This window comes from Rissa tridactyla, chromosome 5 (assembly GCF_028500815.1).
Source record: "Rissa tridactyla isolate bRisTri1 chromosome 5, bRisTri1.patW.cur.20221130, whole genome shotgun sequence".
Classification (NCBI taxonomy): Eukaryota; Metazoa; Chordata; class Aves; order Charadriiformes; family Laridae; genus Rissa; species Rissa tridactyla.
This window is the reverse complement of record NC_071470.1, coordinates 60,545,510-60,567,904: the sequence shown is the minus strand read 5'-3', so window position 1 is coordinate 60,567,904 and position 22,395 is coordinate 60,545,510. Positions and strand designations below refer to the sequence as shown.

The window sequence follows — 22,395 nt, the reverse complement described above, 5'->3', positions numbered from 1 at the left end:
AGAGCTTGATGCCTGTAGATCGGTGATCGCTTTTGCAAACTGTAGTAGAAGGGACATAGAGTCACTAGCAAGGAATGAGATAGACTGCACAAGATGATAAAATCAGGGGCAAAATCAGAGCTTTCCATGTGAGTTGCTCTAAATAACCTCTCTGTGTGGTGGAAGTAATTTGGCATGTCTGGGCGCGGGATTTACCTGGCTGGAGTAACCTTCAATCTGCAGATGGCAGAGGGAGGTGGAGCTCTTAATGCAGGTACCTCCATCAGTTCCTGAAGCGCGCTGGGGGAAATCTTCCTTGTGATGCATTACAGACAACCACGAAGGACTCTGGCAGGAGATGTATTGCTCTGAAGCATAGCTGGGCTTATCACAACCCCTTCACCACTCCTAAAGCAGGTAAGGATTGTTGGCTCTGCAGTTAAAATGGTTGAGTGCAGGCAACTCGGCTACCTCAGTTAAGAGTTAGGATGCTATGGACTTTCTACTCTTTCTGTTTTTGCAGGATAGAAACCTGTGTATGTGCCTGGAACTCTGCAGCAAGCATTGCCTTCATACGGAGCTTTGTGCTGCCATGTCTCTTCTGTCCTAGGTTGTCCTTGTTGGCCCAGGCCCGTTTCCTTGTGTTGCAACTGCATCTGTGTGTGTGACCTATACGTATAAATGAGCATCAAGGTGTGTGGGGAGATCCCCTGGTATAGGAGCATTGCCTGTAGTTGTACTTTAGAAAAATTAATTTTTGTGTTTATGTGCTGCTGGTAACACAGGAAGTCCTGACCCTCAGCAGTCAGAGCAATCCTCACCCAGGGAGGATTTACTCCTCCCAGGAATAACCAGGCAGAGCAGGAATATACTCTGCATGGTGTGAAAACGATGCCATGGCACAGAAAGGTCCTCAGGAATTGTTTGGAAGGGAGAGGAGGGGAAAGGCCACATGCAAGGACCTGACTTTGTAATGCGGTGGGTAGGATGCTCCGCTGGCAGGGTGTGGTGAAGCCTGCATGCCAGGCCCTGCTTCCCAGCACCCTCAGCATTTTGAATTCAGTAGATAAAACAAAGAAAGTACAATAGATCTCATCCCCCAGTCTGACACCAAAATAAGATGGCAATCAAAGGAAATACCCAGGCTGGTGCGCTTTTGAAAACTGTGGCATTGATTTGGAATTGCATTTCTTTTTTTTGCCCCCTTTGTTTAATCTTATATTTGCTGAGTAGCCAGGGAGTCCCCTCTGTTCCTGACCATGGATTGCCTTTCGTTGGCTTCAAAGAGGGAATAAGTTTAACCGGTATGTTAATAAAAGGACAAGGCCTGTCATGATTAATAGCCATGTGAAATCATGTGTGAAGAGCATTCAGTTATAGCTGTCCTCAGGAGAGTTTCCCAAATATCTTAACAGAAAGAAGGAAAAGGGACAATTTGTCTTTTTCCCCAACCACTGTTTGGATCAGCTGAACTGTGTTTGGTTACAGAAATCCGGGCAGCCCAGGTTAGGACCACATCAGATACAAACCCACTGGCCCACCAGCTAAGATCCCTCAGGACCAAGCTCTTAGTTAGTGTAGATCCAAGAAAGCCAACTTGTCTCCACTGCAGATCTGGCCCTATTGCTGTCCTTTGCTTTTTTTACTTCAAATCTGGAGTTGGCTTTGGCATCCAGAGCGAGGGGCACCACTTAAAGCAGACCCAGGAGACAAGAGTTGCTTTGCACACAGGCAAACGGTACCTGGTAAGGAATATTTGCTGCCCACAGAGAGAGTCTGGGGGGAAATTGGCAGTGAAAGTGTAAAAAAAAAAAAAAAGATTGTGAAACCACTAGAAAAAGTTTGGCTTTTGTTAAAACTTGCAGTGGTGCTCCACTGGGAGCTCTTCTAGCCCAGGGGCCATTTGCTGTTTGAGATCATTAATAGCCAGCTCAATTTCCTCTGGTGTGATTGGCTAAGCCAATATATTCCTATTAATTTGACTGAGCTTGGAGACAGAAAGGAAATATAAAAACCTCTTCAAGTTGCTGGTACCTTCTGGGATCTCAGGCAAATTCAGACTTGGGGGTACATTTTCTAAATGGTTCACAGGGGTTTAGCTGCATGTTAATGGGCAGCGCTCGGGTAAAACATTGCAGAGTGGTTTCAGCATAAACCCTGTGGTGTCTGGTCCTGGTTTTTAGAGAGAATGATACTATCTCCAGGAATAATCTAGCCTTTTATTTGGGCTTCCAGAGAGTTTGCTGATATTCTGCCCAATTTTTACAGGGTAAATAACATTGGTTTGGATGTTTATAGCCCAGATCAGCAAGTGCAGTAAGCTATATAGCTCAAATAATAGTAGTGAGATCTTTTGAAATGCCACTGGGCTGTAATCCATGAGTAGCTGCCCCAGCCTGCTTCCATCCCCTGTGTTTTGTTGAGTGGTTAGGAGCAGTTGTCCATTGACTAAACTCTTTCCTTTGCCTGAGATGATATAAACCCACCCTAAAAAATAGCACGTGAGGCAGGAAAGTGAAAAATGACCCCTTCTGTTTTCTGAATCATTGTGAGGTTTGGCACCTGGGTCTTGCTACTCCCTGGAGCAAAGGGAGCCTTTTGAATTGCTGAATGAAAAATAATATTTTCCCACTTTACCTGTCTCTGGGTTTAACCTGCAATTCTGTCCTAGTTGAACTTCAAGGTGATGTCCCTGTCTGTTTCCGCAAAGCCTTGAACATACCAGCTTAAAAGGAATTTGTATCTATCATTCATCCAGGTGCCTTCATGCTTGGCTTTGAAAGGCTAGAAACCCCCAAAACACAGTTCCTGCCCAGAGAGCTGCTCTCCACACCTAAGATGCCAGGCAAGGAGTGGATTCAGGTGAAGACACGTAAACAGCCAAAAGAGAGGCATGTGGCACCGCATCCTCAACACATGGGCCACTTCATTATTGATAAGGGTGTCCTGAAATGATGTATGTCCCAGAAACCACTGTGTCAGGGTAGAAAACAGTTCAAGTACGGATGATACAGCATTTATGCTGCACGTAAAAGAGCTGAGATGTACAGGGTTTATCTGTCTACCACGATGAACTAGCTCCAGAGAGGACAATGCTTCACTGATAGAAGAGTGGAATAGTTTGTGTGTGTGTGATTCAGTTAATCAGCAAAGTGTGCAACAATTTGCCTTAATGCGAAACATCTACCTTGATCAGCAAATTATCTGCTTGCACATTAAATTATGCACCATGATCTCTGAGCTGTATTAAATATTAAAATCAGAAATTTTATCATCAATGGAAACCTAATGAACAACAACGACATTACGCGCTTCGGTTGACTTTTGTCAGAAGCCAACCCATTGTAGTTGGAAGGTGACTTTTCTGAGTCTCTGGTGGTAATATGCCAATTATTTCAGTTATCAATGCCCTTGGAGGCTCCAAATGCCTACCATGGATGTTTTACCTCAGACTGTGTATTGAGTAGGTTTTCTCAGTATGTAGATAAAAGACAATTTGAATGGACTGGAGGAAAGAGAGACCAGTTTTTACCATGCAGATTTATAGCTAAAGGCATTCTACCAGCTTCTGTGTATTTCAGCTTCTTTCATCCTATGAGGTGGCTTTTAGGATGTGCAGTTTCTTTGGATTTTGAGTAATAAAAGCACAAGGTGATGCTTTCACCTGCAGTTAATGTGTAGGTGCCTAAATTAGAATATATACATATGCAATACAAAAAGTGCCTGAGGATGACTCTAGGTAATTCCGCCTCTGAAATATTTATTATTGGGATTATTGACCCATCAGAAATCCCAGTCAAGATCAAGGTCCCATTATAGCAGACTGCCACTCCCATCCTTTTTCTACAGTTTAAACAGAGGGGTAGAAAAGAGCTGTGACTTTTTCAAGGTCACTCAACTTGTCAGTGACAGACCAGGAGCTAAATGGGATTTTTTTTCTGTCTGTTTTACATTGCAGTACAGGTGTTGAATTGCAGGTCATATATATAGTTACGTCCGAGTTAACTTTTAACTATCAGGATGGACCTCATCTACTATACAGGCTGTCTGGGTGGCCTTGTTGAAGCCCATGTCACTGCTATGCCTACCCGTACTGTCCTTACAAAGTGTCTCAGTATGTCCACATCATCCCTGTTTGCGCCACGAAGCCTTGCACAAATAAAGGTGGAGGCTTTACAAAATGCTCTCACTGATGAACTAACCCGCTTGCTTTCTGCTCCAGTGGATAAGTTGAAACCAGATTTGGAAGCAACTGTAATTATCCATGACATGACAGATGTCATGGGCTCACAGCTTTATGGACAGCAAGCTCCAATATCTGGTCTCTGTTCCTCAGCTGGTGTATTGGCTGCATAGCTGGTTCCCTCCCAGATGCAATTTGATTAGGAATGAGTGGATCCACATCTCTTCCCCTTCTCTTCTTGGACCTGTGGAGCAGAATCGGGGCCAGGAAGACGATGGGCACCGTTCATTCGCTTGTAACAGACAGTGTCAGCTACCGGGTGCATGCCTAGTTGGTGTGTGCCTGTTGGGTGGAGTTGGGTATTGGCTTCCCTGGGAGGCTGTATGCTCGCACTGACCCTGCCTGCAAACACAAAGTCCAGCCTACTGCTGGATGAGACCATGTGCAGGGCTTAGAGATTTCTCGCTTTTACACCCTTCTCCACTGCTGCACACTATTAGACTCCTTTGTCTTTTATGAACGTCCTAAATTGCTACAGAAAACAGTATTGTTTTCTGCTGGCTTAACTACTGCGTTCCTTAAGGCTTGTTTTTCAATGCTACACTTTACTGCCTGTTAAATTAACTGGATTTTTATCTGTTCTGTCTCTGACTGTCTTCTGTAAAAGCCCGTAGTAAGCCACAGCTTGCCCAGAGGAATGTTCCAGGAGAGGAAAGGAAGAATTCAAGAACAATAATAACGCAGCCCTGGCAATACTGTTGCAAAATAGTACTACAAAAACATTTAGGCATGCAATAGTGGTGTGTGTCCCCTCCATTGATATCTACTTACAGTACAAAAGAAGTAGCTCCCCGGGGGCTTGCTACTGCTTGGAAGAGATTGCAGGTCTAGTTTAGCCTCTGTAGACATGCGTGCAGCTTATAGGTATGTTTGAGGTGTGCACTAACGGGCGTGGTATCTTCTTTGTTGTTCCTGACCCCTTTGTCTGCAAATATTGCAGGAGAATTGGATTATATTATATTATATTCCCTTGGGTGTGATAATTGCCCTTGCCTGTGTTGACGTAGGAATCTGCCCCCTCTTCCTCTCAGTCCCCAAACAAGCCCTGTTGGTGTGGGACCAGAGCAGAGATGCACAAAGGCAGAGTCAGCTCAGCAGCCCCAGGCAGCATGGGTGAGCAGGGGGCAAACGTTGTTCCCCACACCCTGCCTTGTAGACGATAGGGCTCAAATGCAAAATGGGCATTTGATGCCCTAGCCTAGTGCTTCATCCCCCTCAATTCACAAATACTGGGCTGTGCTTCTCCCTTATTGGCTATAGTTTGCTTAAAGGCTTTGTTAACTTTACTCTGAAATATGTTCCTACAGACTGTTTATGCTATTCTGAGCCAATTAAATAAAAGCACTGTTAAAATGTTCGAGTTTTCTTGTGTAGCAGCCACTGGGCTCTTTAGCCTACAGCACCAGCAAGGGCTGCTTTGGGTGGGGAGTTCTGTGCAACGTGGGCCAAGGGCACTTACTGTGCCCACGCAGAGCTGATCCCATCAGAGCCCCCTCCAAGACACAGAACGGACAAAAAGACAGACTATTCTTTGCAAGGCTTGTTGAACCAGAGGCAGGGATTTTGAGAGAGACATTGATACAGGTTGTCGGGGTCTTGGAATAATTTGAAAAGTTCGGAGTAGTGAGTGTTGAACGAAAGCACCCTGGCACTGCTTTTGAGAGCTGAAGTTCACAGTGATGAAGCCAAGGGTGCCGGAGAGCTGCTTGTATCACTTCTATGGCTAAACATGGCAGTAGATTTTAATTTTCTTTTATTGGAAGTTACTTGTGAGCTAATGTTGAGGGCTGATCCAAGCAGCAGGCAGCTTGCAGAGAGGTGATGGTGACACACAACTGTTGGTTGCTCTAAAGCGTGTCTTCAGTCATCGGCTGGATGATTAATGTGAAGAGGAATAAAAGATGGATCCTTGTACCATGAACTTTAGGGAACAGTCAGAAGTATTACTGAAGCTCTTTTCTTATTGTTACAGGAGTGGGAAGGATTCATTACTTCACAGAGAAAATAATATATTGTTTCACACAACAAGTAATAAATGATGAGGAGAGAAAGAAAGATCTCTAAATTTCAGTGGACTGTGTTCATGGTCAAATTGCATCACATGGAAGAAGAGACAGAAATCGGTGCAGGAGTTTCAGGAACATTCAAGTAAACAAAAACTCAGTGAAGGGGTACAACCAAGGATAGTCCTAAACCAAGGCCAGATCTCAAATTAATGTTCCTAGCAATGTAGAGGGGCTGTCATGGTATTTTATTCTATTCTGCTTCTGATAGAAGAGCAAGAATTACTGCGGGAAGGAAAGGACAATTTATGTTGCCAAACACATTCTCTCAAGTAGTAGGAATGAACCTAAATCCTAAGATTTCTTCTTTGGTTTTGTATATTTGATAGCTTCTAATCCTTTAGCAGTGGCTTGCTTTGTGTGTCTCAGTTTTTAATTGCAGCTCTCAGTTAGTTACAAAAAAGATTAAAAACCTGAATTTGTCTGATAATCATGAAAGTTTAAGGGTTCGTAGAATAAATATTGTGAGTCTTGCAATGAAATGGTGATACTTGTTCTCTGAGAGGGTACTGTTTCTGCTCAAAGAAATAACGAGGAGGAGGATGCTGAGGCTGAGCACACACTGTTGAAATCTTGCCCGTAGGAGGGCATGTGCTTGTTATACAGGACCAGGAAAGTGCCTTCCCACCCTGTAAAGGGATAATAATTGCATTTAAGCAAGTTAAAATATTTATTCAGCAGGTGTGTGCCTTCAGATACCAAACTGCTTTCTGGAATCGATATCAACTCCTAGATGATAATATTCCAAATCGTTACTTTCAAATACTGTCTCTGGCTATTCAAGAGCCAGATGTGCATTAGTTTAGCAATAACCTGACAGTTCAGGTTACTTTTTTGCTCACAGAACGTGGGTGGTAACAGATGATGTCCAGTTAAGCTGAGTTGTCCATTCCCCTCCTGTTGGCTCCAACTTGATAATTGTGATAATAAGATATTTTCTATCTTTAAATAGCCTGGGACTTTGTATCTCGTCATGTGTGTCCTGCCATTCAGCCTGCTCCTGGACGAAGTATTCTGCATCTTTAATGCTGAAGAAATCTTACTGCTATTACATCTTGAAGCTGTTAATAAAAAAATATTAAGGTGAGACTTTTCTACTTATTCCAGATGTTTTGTTGTAAAGATGCCTTCTTTCTTCAATAAAAGAAAAAGCGGTAATAGGTGACAAGCAAAACATTCAGGTGACAGATGCATGTTTAATCCACTGTTCTCATTTTTGTGCAAAGCTCTATGATTGTATGAATGCTGGGATTATGGGAATGCAATGAAAGCCCAGGATAACTCAGGAAATAAACGCCACTTTTCCCTCTGAAGAGCAAATTCATTCACCAGCTAGCTGGGAGAGGACGCTCTGCCCTTGGACTTGCTGACATATGGAGGCCATCAAGCTGGCCAGACTCCAGCTAGGACAAAAATTGTTGATTTGAGAGCTGTTTTCTGAAGCACCTTGTTAAGATATGGGATGTTATGCCTCCCCCTGACACTGAGGCTTGTAAGTCAATTTGGAGCCTTGAAAATTGTGCTGATCCACCATAATACAAGTGTAGCAACAATCTGAGGATGTGGGATGCCCCTGTCTTGCTTCTCCATTGACTTCAGAGTGAGCCTAGGCAGATGTCTGAGGCTTTGCGTCTGATTTTTAGATGCAAGAACCTAGATCATTTTATAAATTCCCCTGCGTGTCCAGTTGCACCACTGAAAACTAGGCACTGGGTGGACTGACCCAAAACAGCTCAGGAAGGCTGCAAAGATCTGAACTTGCTCTCCCCTGGGTGACAACTCCATCTCTTCACCTCTTGGAAGTGAGTAAAACATTTCCCAGCCATCGACAGTATTTTTTATTGAAAAGTTCTACTCTTCTAAATTGCTGCAAAGGCATCAGAATACTCACTCACCACCCATCAGAGTCCTATCCACAAACATGCTGGTGGCAGGTTACACGCTTTTAGTATTGTGCTTCAACTTCTTTCTATCTTCTCCGTGCCCAGGGTGCAGGCACTTGGCCCCCTCACACAGTGGGCACACCCCAGTGTTGTGGCCAGGCTTCGTGACTGCTGCGAGACAGTGGGGCTCAGGTCTCCTGTTCTCATTGACTTGATGACAAGCTGATGTTGTCCTGTCAAATATGGTAGAACAGAAAATTCTTCCTTACGCTGGTAAGAAGCACCGCACGTGCTTGTTTTGCACCGTATTTCAACTGGAAAGGGGTAGTTGAACTGACTGATTGAGCTTCTCCTGGTGCTACTGATGATCTCTCTGTCCTTGAAATCTAGGACTGCTTCCTTGAAGCTTTTTAATAAGAGCTGCTACAAGCTTGGCATGTTGGCATTAATTTAGTCTTCACACAAGAACAACTCTTACAGGCTTGCATAAAATACTAGTTGGAACTTACCCTCATATAAGTCTATTAATTCTGCCTTAGGAGAGAAGAAATCCTTAAACACTTGTGCTCCTGAATCCCTTCCCTGCCTCTGTCCTATGATACAAATGTTTTACTGAGGTCCACAGAGCTGGTGAGTCACCACAAATTCGCCGGCTGGGGCACTTGGTTTGGATGGCTGCTCTTCCCTCTGAGCTGTTATTTGTACTCAGCCTTTGCTCTGCTAAAGATCACCTTCATTTTCCAACATTCAGTGACCGTGTTGCTACTTCACATCTAAGGTGCTTTCTGGTTGGCACTGGATATGTCCCAACTGGATAAAGGCTAGTTTTGGCCAGCATGCCCTTTTTGTCCCTGAGCAGCATATTTCAAGGAAGGAAGAGTCATCCATTTCCATAGAAACTCACCCATTGTCCACAGTGTGTAATTCAAGGCAAGCCTGAAATGCTGTCTCCATGAAGAAAAGCGTCATCCTCTTTGTGTGTGAGACAGTGTCTGGGGCTGTCTGTGGGGCAGGAGCGATGGTGTGTGGTGTTGAATTGTTGCATGCTGCATATGGAGCTCACAGCTGGTGTATCTGGCATGATGTATGCCCGAGGTCTGTGAGTTGAAGATGTTGATCTTGAGAAAATTGCCAGATGCCAGATCTGGTTTCCCTCACCACTGCACTTTACTCATTTTTATCGAAGTTAATTCTTCATTAATTTGGGCGATTCTCACTGTAATACCATTGGTATAGCATAGAGCAACTGTAGTAGTGATGACATATAGGAGTAATTTAGTAATTAACATCATACGATTTAATTCATTGGCTATTTTCACCCAAAATCAGATCCCCTTGCAGTGATGTGCGGAGCTAGCAGGCCGTAACGTGGTCTTTCTAGGAACTACTACAGCCAATTATAAAACTGATGGAAGCAAGGATATTTTTTTCTAGGCTACAGAATACACAGAAATAAATATTCAGGGTCTGTAGCTGCAAGTAAACCCTATGGCAAGGTCAAATGCAAACATTTCGGTGACTTTTTGGATAACCTGTAATGGCCTTTTTTGCCTTCTAGCATGTAAGAGTCATCAGGCTTCTGGTCGGAGTATTGGGTTGTGCTTCGAGCTCACGTTATTTCTTCCCTTAGGCTAGATATTGTGCTTTGTGGTTATTCTACTATAAAGGTCAAGCTGCTGAGGCATTAAGTGCATCCCTCCTTTTCCTATATTAGCTGTTTTGTCTTTTTGGTCTGCTTCCTCATTTGGGGTTTGTGCCTTCCTTGCACAGTTAACCCTGAAAACTGCCTTGATGATTATGGCCTTTTGGTACAGCAAAGCACAGCAAGTGGTGGGGTTTTTTTAAGGTTGGTTGTTGCTTTGGCTTTTAATTTGGATCACTTCCTAGAAGCCCAAATTGGTTTGGGAATTGCCAAAAGACTGCTTTAGTGCTCTAAGCACCAAAACGTCAGTCCAAAAAAACTCTCAACTTTGACCATGTGCTTCAGTTTCCTTCATGCAAAATGGACTTTTGGGAACCCCTGAGGGTTTTATTCAACTCCAGCCACATTTTGGGTCCAGTAGCACACCTGGAAGTGGTGTACCTAGCTATGCATGGGCAGTGCTGAATCGCGTTTTCTTTCCCTGAAGATGGGGACTGGGACACAATCTTAGCTGGGAGGTGTGTTATTCTTACAGGCTGTCTACAGTATTTAAGATTGAAGGGCACTCTTCTCCCTAATTGTGCTGTTTATCGGCAGTGCTGCTAATGCAGCCGTCTCCAGCTCACCAGTGAACGAATGAGAGGGGCCTGGAAGTGGTTTATGTCCACTCAGACAGCAGCTTAGAGACAGGAAAGAAAGAAAGAAAGGAAACATGCAGTTGCAGAGCAGTTGCTTTGCAGAGAGATGAAAAAGCTGCTGCAGACTATTCTGCCCAGGACGGGATGTGTCAGTCTGAAAAAGCAGAAATAAAAGTAGTTTGGGACTTGGGTTCATTTCAGCTGCTGCCAAAATCAGTGTTTGGGTGTGAATGAGCAATTGCAGGTCTTATATTCCTGCAAAAGGCATTGGGATGAGAGATTTGGAAACACCTGCTTCTTTTGCTTTTCTTAATATCAAGAGTCAGGTCACAGCATCTCTCTGTACCTCAGTTTCTCGCAAAGTCAAGGGGAGACAATACTATTTATTGCATTAAAGGGACCTTTGGGGTTGGATTTAACCCCCGTAACACAGGAGTTCATCACGTGGCAGTCTCTCTGTAGGTAATAGAGACAGAAGAACCTCCAGAGAGCAAATGAACCCAGCTGAGATCTGGATTGCTCTCTGAGGTTTCATATCTGCCCAGCGGCTAGAGAAGACAGTTAAGACAACTGCACATCCCTTTTAGGCATCTTGATTAAATGCCTGCAGGACAGTGGAATGAATCAAGATCTTGAGAGCTACAGATGTTACCGAATTTACACCGCCTGAAATATTTTCACTGGCTCTACAGGAATTTTGCAAGTGTAATATACAAAAGACCCTTTTCTTGGAGGCAGCCAGAGAGAGTGTCATCTGCATGGTTAATCTCTCCTAGTATCCTGACGCTTCTGGAAGCTTATGCTAAAATCATCATAAAGAAGAAATTTTTTTTCCATTAGCATGCAACCAGCATTGCATTTCCAAGTGCTAGGTGTCATTCAGTGTCATTAGGCCGCTCTTCTGCTGCAAACTTAGAGAAAATTCTGACTGATCTCATGCAAAACTAGGACTGGGATATCAGAAATCATAATTCATAATTAAGCGGTGCCCTGAGCAGTGCAGTTAATTAAAAGGCGTTTTTATTGGAGGAGGGGGTTGTTATTCTTGTTTTGGCTTTTTGTTTGAAGAGTCTGAAGTCTATTTCTGTTTGGAAGGCTTGCCTAAGCACTTTCCAACCATTATAATGTCATTATATATGGGATTCATTACATTAGAGACATTAGGGGAGATTAAAAAGGATCTATTGGAGGCATTGGCTGAAAAAGAAAGGATAAAGACTAGTTGAGGTTTGAGCTTTTATTACATGGTTTGAAACAAATGCTGAAATATTGTATTTAAGCTAAGTGTGTTTGTTGGAGGGAGCATTAGGAGGGAAAGCAAAGCAGCAAATACCGCTCTCCCCATTAAAGAAAGAAATCACAATGGCTGGGAACAGTGTGTTAATTAGCAAACTAATTTCCTTGTACTTTAAGTGCGTAACAAGTTTTAAATGCCTTCTGAATGGCTTGATATCAATTGTGTTTTGTTCTTTGAATGTAATTGTTTCCATGGCAATGCCGAGGTCTGCTGTACATGAATTATGTCTGCAAAGTCTTCCAGTCATTTATGGGAAGTTCTGTATTAGCTTAGCAGCTGACCTGTATTCAGGCTATATTTTACTTTTGTTGCAGTTGTTTTATGACCAAATGAACAAAAAAAAAAAAAAAGTCACTGGAAATGGGCCAGATCCTCAGTCCATCCCATTTGACTTAATTTCACTGATTTTAGGTGGAGCTATGCTGTATTACACCAGCCCCTGTTCTTTTGAATATTTTCTTTATATATGTGGGAAAAAGGGGCGCAAATGTCATTTCCCTGCTATTATAGGCCATCGTTCAGGTCGCTTTTAATTTGCTGCCTAGTGAGATGCTATCGAGTAAGCTCTTTTTCCTCAGGGAGAGCAGGTAACGCCAGGGCATTGCTGTGGGCTGCCAGCCACTGCTGAGCAGCTGGAAAGAACCAAGAGAGGACCGTTGCCTTCACGAGGCAGTAGCCACTTATTGCAGAGTGACCTTGGTGTTCCCCTTAGAATCATAGGGTTGGAAGGGACCTCTGGAGATCATCTAGTCCAACCCCCCTGCCAGAGCAGGGTCACCCAGAGCAGGTTGCACAGGAACACGTCCAGGCGGGTTTTGAATGTCTCCAGAGATGGAGACTCCACCACCTCTCTGGGCAGCCTGTTCCAGTGCTCTGCCACCCTCAAAGTAAAGAAGTTCCTCCTCATGTTTAGGTGGAACTTCCCATGTTCAAGTTTGTGCCCATTACCTCTTGTCCTGTTGCTGGGCACCACTGGAAAGAGCCTGGCCCCATCCTCCTGACACCCACCCTTTAGGTATTTGTAAGTGTTGATAAGAACCCCCCTCAGCTGTCTTTTTTCCAGACTGAAGAGACCCAAATCCCTCAGTCTTTCTTCATAAAAGAGGTGTTCGAGTCCCCACTCCCATAAGAGAGGTGTTCGAGTTAGTGGGAGGGAAAAAGTCGTACAGGAAAAGGGCTAACCCCCCAGCTTCTCTGGTCTCTCTTTGATCAAAGAAGCAGCACATCCCGTTTTCTCTGCTAGCTCTGCCTTTTCTCATAGACTTTTACACAAGGTGCTGTAATTAGAACTTGCTCAGAATCACTTTACCTTTTCCCATGCTCATTAGATTATTTTTTTTTTTTTCTTCTGGTATCAGAAAGAATAGTCTGTGTTCAAGAATTCACTAGAAACCCATGCTTTTCAGCTTGGCTTTTGCTGGAATTCCCCTTGCCCCATTTTCTAATGGTCATGAAGTTCAGTGTTACAAAACACACTGTCTACTTCGGGACAAACGGCCAAATACCTACATTAAGATATTGAAGGGCTGATTTCAAGTCCTAGCCCTGGCGTAAGCTACTTCTCTAGCTTTAGATATATTAGATAGCCTCATAGTCTTGGTTCCCATTGTGTAAACTATTAATTTTTCATTTCCATCACGGTCCTTTCTGGTCCGATGGGACAGATTATTTACCACTCTGTGTTGATGCAGCACTTAGTAGAAAAGAGCTGGAGATCTTAATACTGTGGCTTTCACCAGGAAAAAATATTCTGTATTGGCATTTCATTTACTCATTTCATAATTTACAAGCTTCATGTAAGATTAAGTCTCCCAAAACTGGCACCAACTGGACACTATAGCATCTACCATGTTTTGGCTTTCTCTTTTTCATTTAGAAATGTGAACTGGTTGGATTCATTGGTTTGTTTATATAGTTATAAAAGATTAAATAGAGGAAACACATAGCCAATTCTGGGAGCAAATGGAAACATTTATACAGAAAGCTCAGCAGTTTTAGTTTAGTGTGTGTTTTCTCTTTCCCATTTACCTTTGTTTGCTCAAGACAAAGACATCAAACAAAATCCTGACCTTGAAGGAAGACTGATGTGTGTGACACAGCATTCAGGTAAAATGTACCCTCTAGAAAAAGTGTTGCATAAATGCTTGTGTCAGAGAGGAATTAAACTCTATTTGGAAGTGCAGGAGAGAATTAAAGAAACTCAGTTTTACTGCTGCACCAGGTAGCTTCTGCACCGGCATGCTTCCTTACATTAATAGTCTTTAATCTTTATTTGCATTCAGTTATTCTTCGTGTAGTGTGTTGTATTTGTCTTTTATTTAAACCCAGGTGCTCATGGTCATGACTCAGTTCTACGTGAGGTGAGGTATAACCGTGTAGTAAGGACAGGCCTTCCCCTCAAGCATGTGCTAATGATAAGACAAAACAGAGGGGTGCCAAAGTAAAAGTTATCTCTGTTTTACATCTAGAAAACTAAACTATGGAGAAATTGAGTGATTTATACAAGGTCCCATAGGAAAATTGTCCAAAGTTGAGAAGGCAGAGTTCACGCACTGGGTAGGCTGCACTATCACCATTTATAGCTAAATATTCAACATACTGGAGATTTAAGACAGGTGGGCAGCGGTGTCCAAGCACTAAACTGCTGGAAAGGTACTTACGCTTAAGTGACATAAATGTGAGGTAGAGCCAGAGGGCCTTTTTCACCTTCTGTCAAGTATTGTCCAGGCTTTGAGTTCAAAGCCAGTCACAAGAGCTCCTGCAATTCCTGAACACACAGCACTCGGTAACAGAGTGGGCAAGTAATTTGTAGTAAGGAAGAAATCTAGCAAACAGCCCTTCCTTTCATGCTTGGGTAAAATATTGATCATCTCTGAAATACGAGGCAGCACCCAGATATTCCCCAAAGGGTGTCCCCCAGGGGTACCAGGGCATTTCTCCCTGCCTCTGGAATTCTCCCTGAAAATGCTCAACCTAGAATCAAAATAGGCTCCATTCTGGGAAGAGACATGACTTTCATTATTTCTGCTAGCTGTCAGTGTTAAAAAATAGGAGCTGTTTATATGGCCAGACTCTAGTTAACTATGCTTAGTGTAAAGACAAATGAGAGCTAGCGTTATCGAAGACCATTACTCTGGTCTCTCAAACTCATCAGTAGCCAGCTTATACTAGCTCTTATAATACCTGGCCCTGGGAAGGGTTAATGGACTGAGAGCCAGTGAAGACCTTTTGGGAAAATGGATTTTTAGTTCAGCAGTCAAAATGGTTGTCCCAGACAAATCTTTTTGTTCTTTTAGGAGAATGGAGAGAAGAAAATAGAAAAACATAATTTTATATTTACCTAAACATTTAATTTTTCCTATTTTTAATGCTTTTGCTTTTAATAATTTAAATTTTAAAAAAGAAGTTTTGCTTTGAAATAAGAAGTTGAACACCTTTATCTAAAAAAAGGTTAAGACAATATTTCACATGTGGAACTCATACCTTCTCTCTCCTCCTCTCCATACTGTTTTTTGGCCATTACTACCTGCCCTGTTTGACTCAAACAGTTTCAGTTGCACAAAACTAGATTTTTTACATCATACTGCTTGGAGAAATTCTTGCAGCATCATCTCTGGCCACACTTTAGCTTGAGAAAAGCCAAGTGCTCTGTTTCCATCAGACTCTTCCTCTCTCCATGCAGTCAGCCTGGGGCCCCCTTCTCCCCTGGAGCTGCCTCGATCTGTCACCAGTACACTGTGTGAGTTCGGGTTCGTTTACCTGTTACAGTGACCCAGAGCCAAGAGCAGGCAGATTAAATCTCCAGGATAAAAAAATTCAAGCACCACATTTTTCTTAGTAGCTTATCCCGCTGAGGCTGTGCCCTGTCCTGGCTTGGTCTTCCCCTTCAGCTAGGCCAGGTACCAGCCTTATCATGCCTCCGTCTAGCTTGGTCTCATTCAGCTAAGAAACATTGCCTCTTACTACTCCAGATGTGTCCCTGAGGCTATAGCCCTATTGCAGAGCGAGTTAGTTTGTGTGGCATCTAATTTCATGTACTAACCTGTGGCATTTCATTCACTGTGGTCTTTTCTTTCTCATCTTTCCTGCAGGTACGAGCAAGAAGTCCCAGCGTCTGCTTCTCCATTGCTCCCTGTGGGGTTCACCTGTTCAGCCTTCTCTCTACTAATGGCAATAAGGAGCTGTCAGGTAACCTAATGATGTGTAAGTCATTACGACATCCACACCTCACCTCTGGTAGATTAAAGAAGCCTTAAAGTTTAAGACATCTGTCTCGTGAGTACATTAACACTTCTGCCTGGTTGTGTGAAAGCCCTCAGGCTCTCCAGCGTCCCGCAGAACAAGTACGTTAGCACAGGGGGATGCTGGCACCATTTTTGAGTACTTAGGTGTAGGAAAGGTATGGAGAAGTCGGCTCCTAAGCCTTTCTGCTCACTGCAAGGATGTTTCTTTCCACTCCCTCACCCGCTTCAGTACATCTTGCCTGGCCAGAAGAACAGCTACTTTCACTCACTGTGCTGCACTCTCACTCCTGCACACATTCCTGTACACAGTCCTGCGCATCCAGTCGTGTCGTACACAACCATTCTCATGTGCACTGTGCATACATACATGCTTGCGTTTACACACATACTGTCTCATGTACACACCTGGTGTAAATTTCATGTTGGAGGTATTTTTATGGACTTTGCAGTTCTTCAGAGATTTATCCCTAGGTGTGACTTGGAGCCTGTTAAGGTACTGAAGAAGTAACGCATTTTCTTCACTAAAAGGGATGCTAACCACATCATCCACTCCTGCAACTGCACCCACGCTCTCACAAAGCTGGAGGAACCAAATACCCTACCGACTCCTTTACTAATGATCTGCTTGATGAATCTCACTCTAAAAGAACCTGGTTTCACGGAATCACGGAATCTTCAGAGTTGGAAGGGACCTCTAGAGATCATCTAGTCCAACTCCCCTGCTAGAGCAGGGTTGCCTAAACCACATCCCTCAGGGCTGCATCCAGGCAGGTCTTGAAAGTCTCCAGAGAAGTGGACTCCACAACCTCCCTGGGCAGCCTGTTCCAGTGCTCTGTCACCCTCACTGTAAAGAAGTTTTTCCGTGTATTTGAACGGAACTTCCTATGTTCTAGCTTGTGCCCATTGCCCCTTGTCCTGTCGCTGGGAACCATTGAAAAGAGCCTGGCTCCGTCCTCCTTAAACCCACCCTTTAGGTACTTGTAAACATTAATCAGGTCCCCCCTCAACCTTCTCTTCTCCAGGCTAAAGAGTCCCAGCTCTTTCAGCCTTTCCTCATAAGGGAGGTGCTCCAGTCCCATAATCATCTTGGTTGCCCTACGCTGGACTCTCTCCAGTAGTTCCCTGTCCCTCTTGAACTGGGGAGCCCAAAACTGGACACAGTACTCCAGTTGTGGCCTCACCAGTGCAGAGTAGAGGGGGAGAATGACCTCCCTCGACCTACTGGCCACAGTCTTCCCTATGCAGCCCAGGATGCCATTGGCCTTCTTGGCGACAAGGGCACACTGCTGGCTCATGGATAATTTGCTGTCTACCAGGACCCCCAGGTCCTTCTCCTCAGAGCTGCTTCCCAGCATGTCCGCCCCTAACACATACTGGTGTTTGGCATTCTTCCTTCCCAGGTGCAGGACCCTACACTTGCTTTTGTTGAACCTCATTAGGTTCTTCTCTGCCCAGCTCTCCAGCCTGTCCAGGTCACGCTGGATGGCAGCACGGCCCTCTGGAGTGTCGGCCACCCCTCCCAGCTTGGTATCATCAGCAAACTTGCTGAGGATACACTCTGTCCCCTCATCTAGGTCATTAATGAATATATTGAACAAAATTGGTCCAAGTATTGACCCCTGAGGGACACCACTCGTTACAGGCCTCCAACTGGACTCTGTGCCACTGATCACAACCCTCTGGGTTCTGTCACTCAGCCAGCTCTCGATCCACCTCACTGTCACCTCGTCTAGCCCATACTTCCTCAGCTTCCTAATGAGGATGTTATGGGAGACAGTGTCAAAAGCCTTGCTAAGGTCAAGGTAGATGACATCTACGGCTCTCCCCTCATCCAGCCAACCCGTTATAACATCATAGAAAGCTATCAGATTGGTCAGGCATGATTTGCCCTTGGTAAATCCATGCCGACCACTTCCAATAACTTCCTGTTCCTCAACGTGTTTGGAGATGACATCCAGAATGAGTCGTTCCATTACCTTCCCAGGGACAGAGGTGAGAGTTTCCTTCAGGAAACTTCAGGAGCTCTGTTCCTAGCAGGATGCTTTCAGGCTCTGCAACTAAGAAATTTTAGATTTACAAGGAGAAACAGAGTTAACACATTTAGGAAATCAGAAGAAGCAAAATTGAAGTTAAATGCGTACCATGTAACATGGAACATCTCAAGCTCCTGATAGTAATCACCTGAGGTATTAATGTGTGAGGGACTGTGATGAGTTGGGAGCATCTATTCTAAATCCCTTTGAGTTTTAATCTGGGACAGATGAGAAGGGGGCAAAAAAAGGAAGATGATTTAAAAATAGCTGTGTGCCTTCTGCAGTCAATTCACTCTGTAGGAAATCTGAACAATATTCAGGAAATACTATAACTCCCAGAAAAGCCTGTTGTTTCTAAGCAGAGCCAGTCTGGTCTTATCCACGCTGAGGAGCAAATGGGATTGACAAGCATGTAACAGAATTGAGACAGAAAGTGTGAAACTGTGTTTGAAAGCAGAGAGAAGCTTAGAGACAACCTTAGTTTCAGTGTGATTGAGAAAAATGAAGGGAGGGGCGGGAAGGGGATTCCTTAAAGGAATTGGGTCTGCATTTGGAAAAGGCAGCAGGCACCTGAGGGAACCCACAGAAAAACAGACTGAAAGCTAGACTTTTGTGCCAAATAACAAAAAGTTAGTGCATACTATTAAACAGACCATGGCTGGCTTGGTGGAGCTGAGCAAAAGCCATTGGCATGGCAGTAAGTGGCATCCACTTTGCATCCCTCATATGAGTGAGTACATGGAGGACTAGGAGCCAGAGCGGAGCCACGCGAGCAGTGGGAGGAAAGTCCCACCAGCTGAACACAACCTTCGTGAAATAACTGTCTGGCTGAACAGCCGAATTCATGACTGACGTGAGGCAGGGCATCACTCAACTGAAAACTGAAGGTTTAGTTTCCAAAACTGCTTTGCTTGGCAGTGGGACTTTGTCCACACACGTGCATTTCGCTACAACAGCACTGACATTTATGGCTCTGGTTTTGTCTTCTGGGTTTAGAGGGGGTTTTGTGGGTTTGTTTGTTTTTAAAAGCCAGAACAAAAATTTGCATATTTACTTGTCCTTTAGGATGGGATTTTTGTCAGTCCGAGACAAAGCTGTGCATACTTTTTAGGAGGGTTTTGTGATTTCTAGGAAAGGAAAAAGCTAGCTTTGTTATGAAGCTCTCCCCTCTGCTTTCAGCAAAGGGGAAGGGATTTGGCTTTTGGGTAACTTTCAGACACCTACGTGCTGCTCAAGGAAAGTTTCATAGAAAGAGATGAAAAAAATGGGTAGTTTTTGTCAGAAATGAGTAATTCAGTACCTTTCAAGCAGCTCTGCTGCGTTGAAGAGTACATATGTGGTAAAACAAGGCTGTGCTCGTGCTGGTCATGCCTGAGCTATGGCCAGAGCTGCAGCATCTGCTCAGGCCCAAATAACACCTGTGAGAGTTTTCTTAAGAGCTGAAAGATGAATCTTCGAGGCTGTGACCTACTCCTTCATTCCTTCTATCATCCCCGAGTCTAAAAATACAACCTGTAGCTTTGTATGCTCTTCTAGTCCCCTCTGAGAAATGCCACCTATGGTCTGGCAACCCAAAACTTGCCCTCTTCTTGCTGGGCATCTCTTTCTGTTCAGGATTTAACCGCTGGTATTGGGAAGCAGGAAAAAACTTGGCTAAACAGAAAGGATTTGCATGCAGAGCAGTTGCTTTCATGAATGAGATGAGCACACGTAAAACTCTGCCATGTGAGCGTGTAGCCTGCTCACTGCTCACAAATATTTAAATGCTAGTGATTTGTGAAAATCCTGCAAAGTGTGTCATCAATCTTTCTTCAGCTAAAAAAAAAAAAAAAGGGTCGTTATTTTTCAGCTTGGTTATTCTCTTGATTTAAGTGCGCTCAGCCATCTGTTGAGGGCACAAGAAGACAGAAGCAAGTAATTAAGCAGACCAATTGCACTCCACAAATAACAAATAATTGAGATGAAGTGTTTAGAGACAGTTCGTAGGCTAAAAGCAATTTCTCATGACTAGTGAGTGCTTGTGAAAAACATATGCTTTTCTGAGAGAAATGGGTGGCTCATGAATAATATGCGAACCAGAAATAAGGTACCAAAACTGGAAAAGGATTTTTTGGGACTTTTCTCACCTTGCTGTGTTAATCTAAAAGTCTAACTAGACATGTAGGCACTCTCAAATAGTCAGCAGAAAGGTCTGTACACTTATTCAATGAGCTGCCTCTCACTTCGGAGATGCTGTCCTTTCCCATTGCTTCTGGAAGGAGCACACACCCCAGGGTTATTCAAGACATCTTACTTCAAACCGGGTAAAGTCAGGGGAAAAGCACTGCTCACAGAGTGAATTCACAGCTCCCCTACAATCAAAGGCAATTTTGCCTTTGTTCAGTATTTTCTGAACAAGAGTCTTCCCATTTAGGAAGCAATGTCCCCCAGCAACTCAGAGTAAATGTACAAAATTTAGGGTAAGTTGAGTGCTAAACCTTAAGTTTAGAAACAAGCAAAAAGGGCAGCACATACTCAATATTTCTGTGCCTTCCCAAAAGCATCTTTTTTTTCTTTTCTTTTTTTTTTCCAGAGGGGGCAATATTATTGAAACTGACATATCCATAACCCAGAAGAGACTTTTTAAGTGAAGTGGTTGAATTCAAAGGGTATCTAGGATTTTTTTAAATTTATTTTTAAAGTACTTTTTGGTAAAGTAAGACATTGTATCATCCAGCTTTGCCAGAGTGGATGTTAAATATTATGGTTGTTGAAGTGGGCCTCTGCATAGCGTCACTGTTGTGAGCTTATCCAGAATGTCCCAGTAACAGAGGCTGGTACTTTTTTACCTGTCCTTAGACTCCTGGCAGCCGGTAATATCCTCCCCATTCACTGTATGGAAGGGGCATGGTGGCAATTTGTGGAAGACCAACAAACCAGCGCCGTGTTGGGAACTATCATATTCAGTTGTCTTTATTTGGGATGTGCTCTCATACCGCTTTGGGAGGTGGTGATGGGAAAAAGGCACTCCTCACTCATGCCGTTGCCAAATTCTCCAGGAGTGAACATCCTCCACCCTGGTTTGGGTGTAATCTGGTCCAGCAGTTCTTGTGGAGCTATGTGTAGGTTTACAGTATATCAGACATTATCAACTGACGAGCAAAAATGACTTATCAGTGTTGTAGTGGTTGTACTTTGACAGGTATTCAAACTGAAAGATCAATTTGCATTTTCTGAAAGGAACGAATATGCAGTAGATTAGTTTTCAAATGGGTTTTAGTACATGGAATGAAACTACTTACATCAGTGATTTTCTAAGGTTACATTTGTTTTTGCTGTATTTTTTTTCCTCTTCTAGATGCAATTCTTATTTGCTAAGGATTCTGAGCGTTACATTAGAATAAGGAAGACTTGGAGGGCAATTTTAGAAAAATAGATATCTAAATCACTACCATAATCCTTCTGGCTCTTTGAAAATGAAAAGTAGAGTGTTTCAGAGAGCTGTTTATTGGAAAGATTAGTTTTATCATGAAATTATTACTTCAGCACATGGTTTGAGATTGGCCATTACCTTAGAAAGTTCACAGATGAAAACACAGGGAGAGTTGCCAATGAAAAAGACCTAATGACTGAAAAAGTCTTTTCCTTGTGCGCTTCGTTTTTCCCCTTTAGCACGCTGTATTGGCTTCACCTGGGAGAAGTAAACAATCTGTTAAAAAAGGATGGGAAAAATAACTAAAGCTCTACTGTAAATTTTGTATAATTGACTGATTTTGGGGGGGAAAGCCATTTTACTTATTTACCTATTAATAGTGCTTAGGTAAATGTTGAAAAAAACCCTAAATATTTATGAACACGTGATTTGTAAAAATAAAATTTTTGTTCTTTCTTCAGGAACAATCTGCCTGTAATTGTTTCGATGGGAGCCTGGAAAAGATCTCTTAGTCCTTTGACCATATGGACATATGACCAGCATGAGATGATATAACCATCCCCTTAAAGAGAAGGCTTTACATGCAAAAGGCAAAGACAATTCCTCTGAAGTTTGGTAACGTGTTGACAGCCTTAACCTAGGTAACCCCTGGGGGAAGACCTCATCAACATCACTTGAAACCAGCTGCCAACTGAATGCTCTAAATAGGAGAGGACCCCATTTGTTTTCTTCAGCACCACTTCACCATCTGCCTAGTTTAGTTGTGGAAGAACCCCAGGACCAAACTGTCTCTCATACGTAATGGAGACTCAGTTGCTGTTAATGAAGTCCTGAATTTATATTCTTTCCATGTATGGAAAATTCTCATGTCTGCAGTGATGAACCTCAAAAAAATATGTGGATGGATATGTACTCATGTCCATTCCTGATATGGAGACGCGTATTTTAGAAGAAGACTTGA

General features: G+C 43.3%; 1 long non-coding RNA gene across 1 annotated transcript; it reads left to right on the top strand.

Annotated features, from left to right (window-relative positions):
• Positions 1-311: 311 nt before the first annotated feature.
• Positions 312-22,070, top strand: LOC128910238 (uncharacterized). The gene is made up of 4 exons (XR_008466657.1): positions 312-396; positions 7,238-7,368; positions 15,837-15,933; positions 21,896-22,070. It is a non-coding gene; the product is annotated as an uncharacterized LOC128910238 (long non-coding RNA).
• The last annotated feature ends 325 nt before the right edge of the window (positions 22,071-22,395 follow it).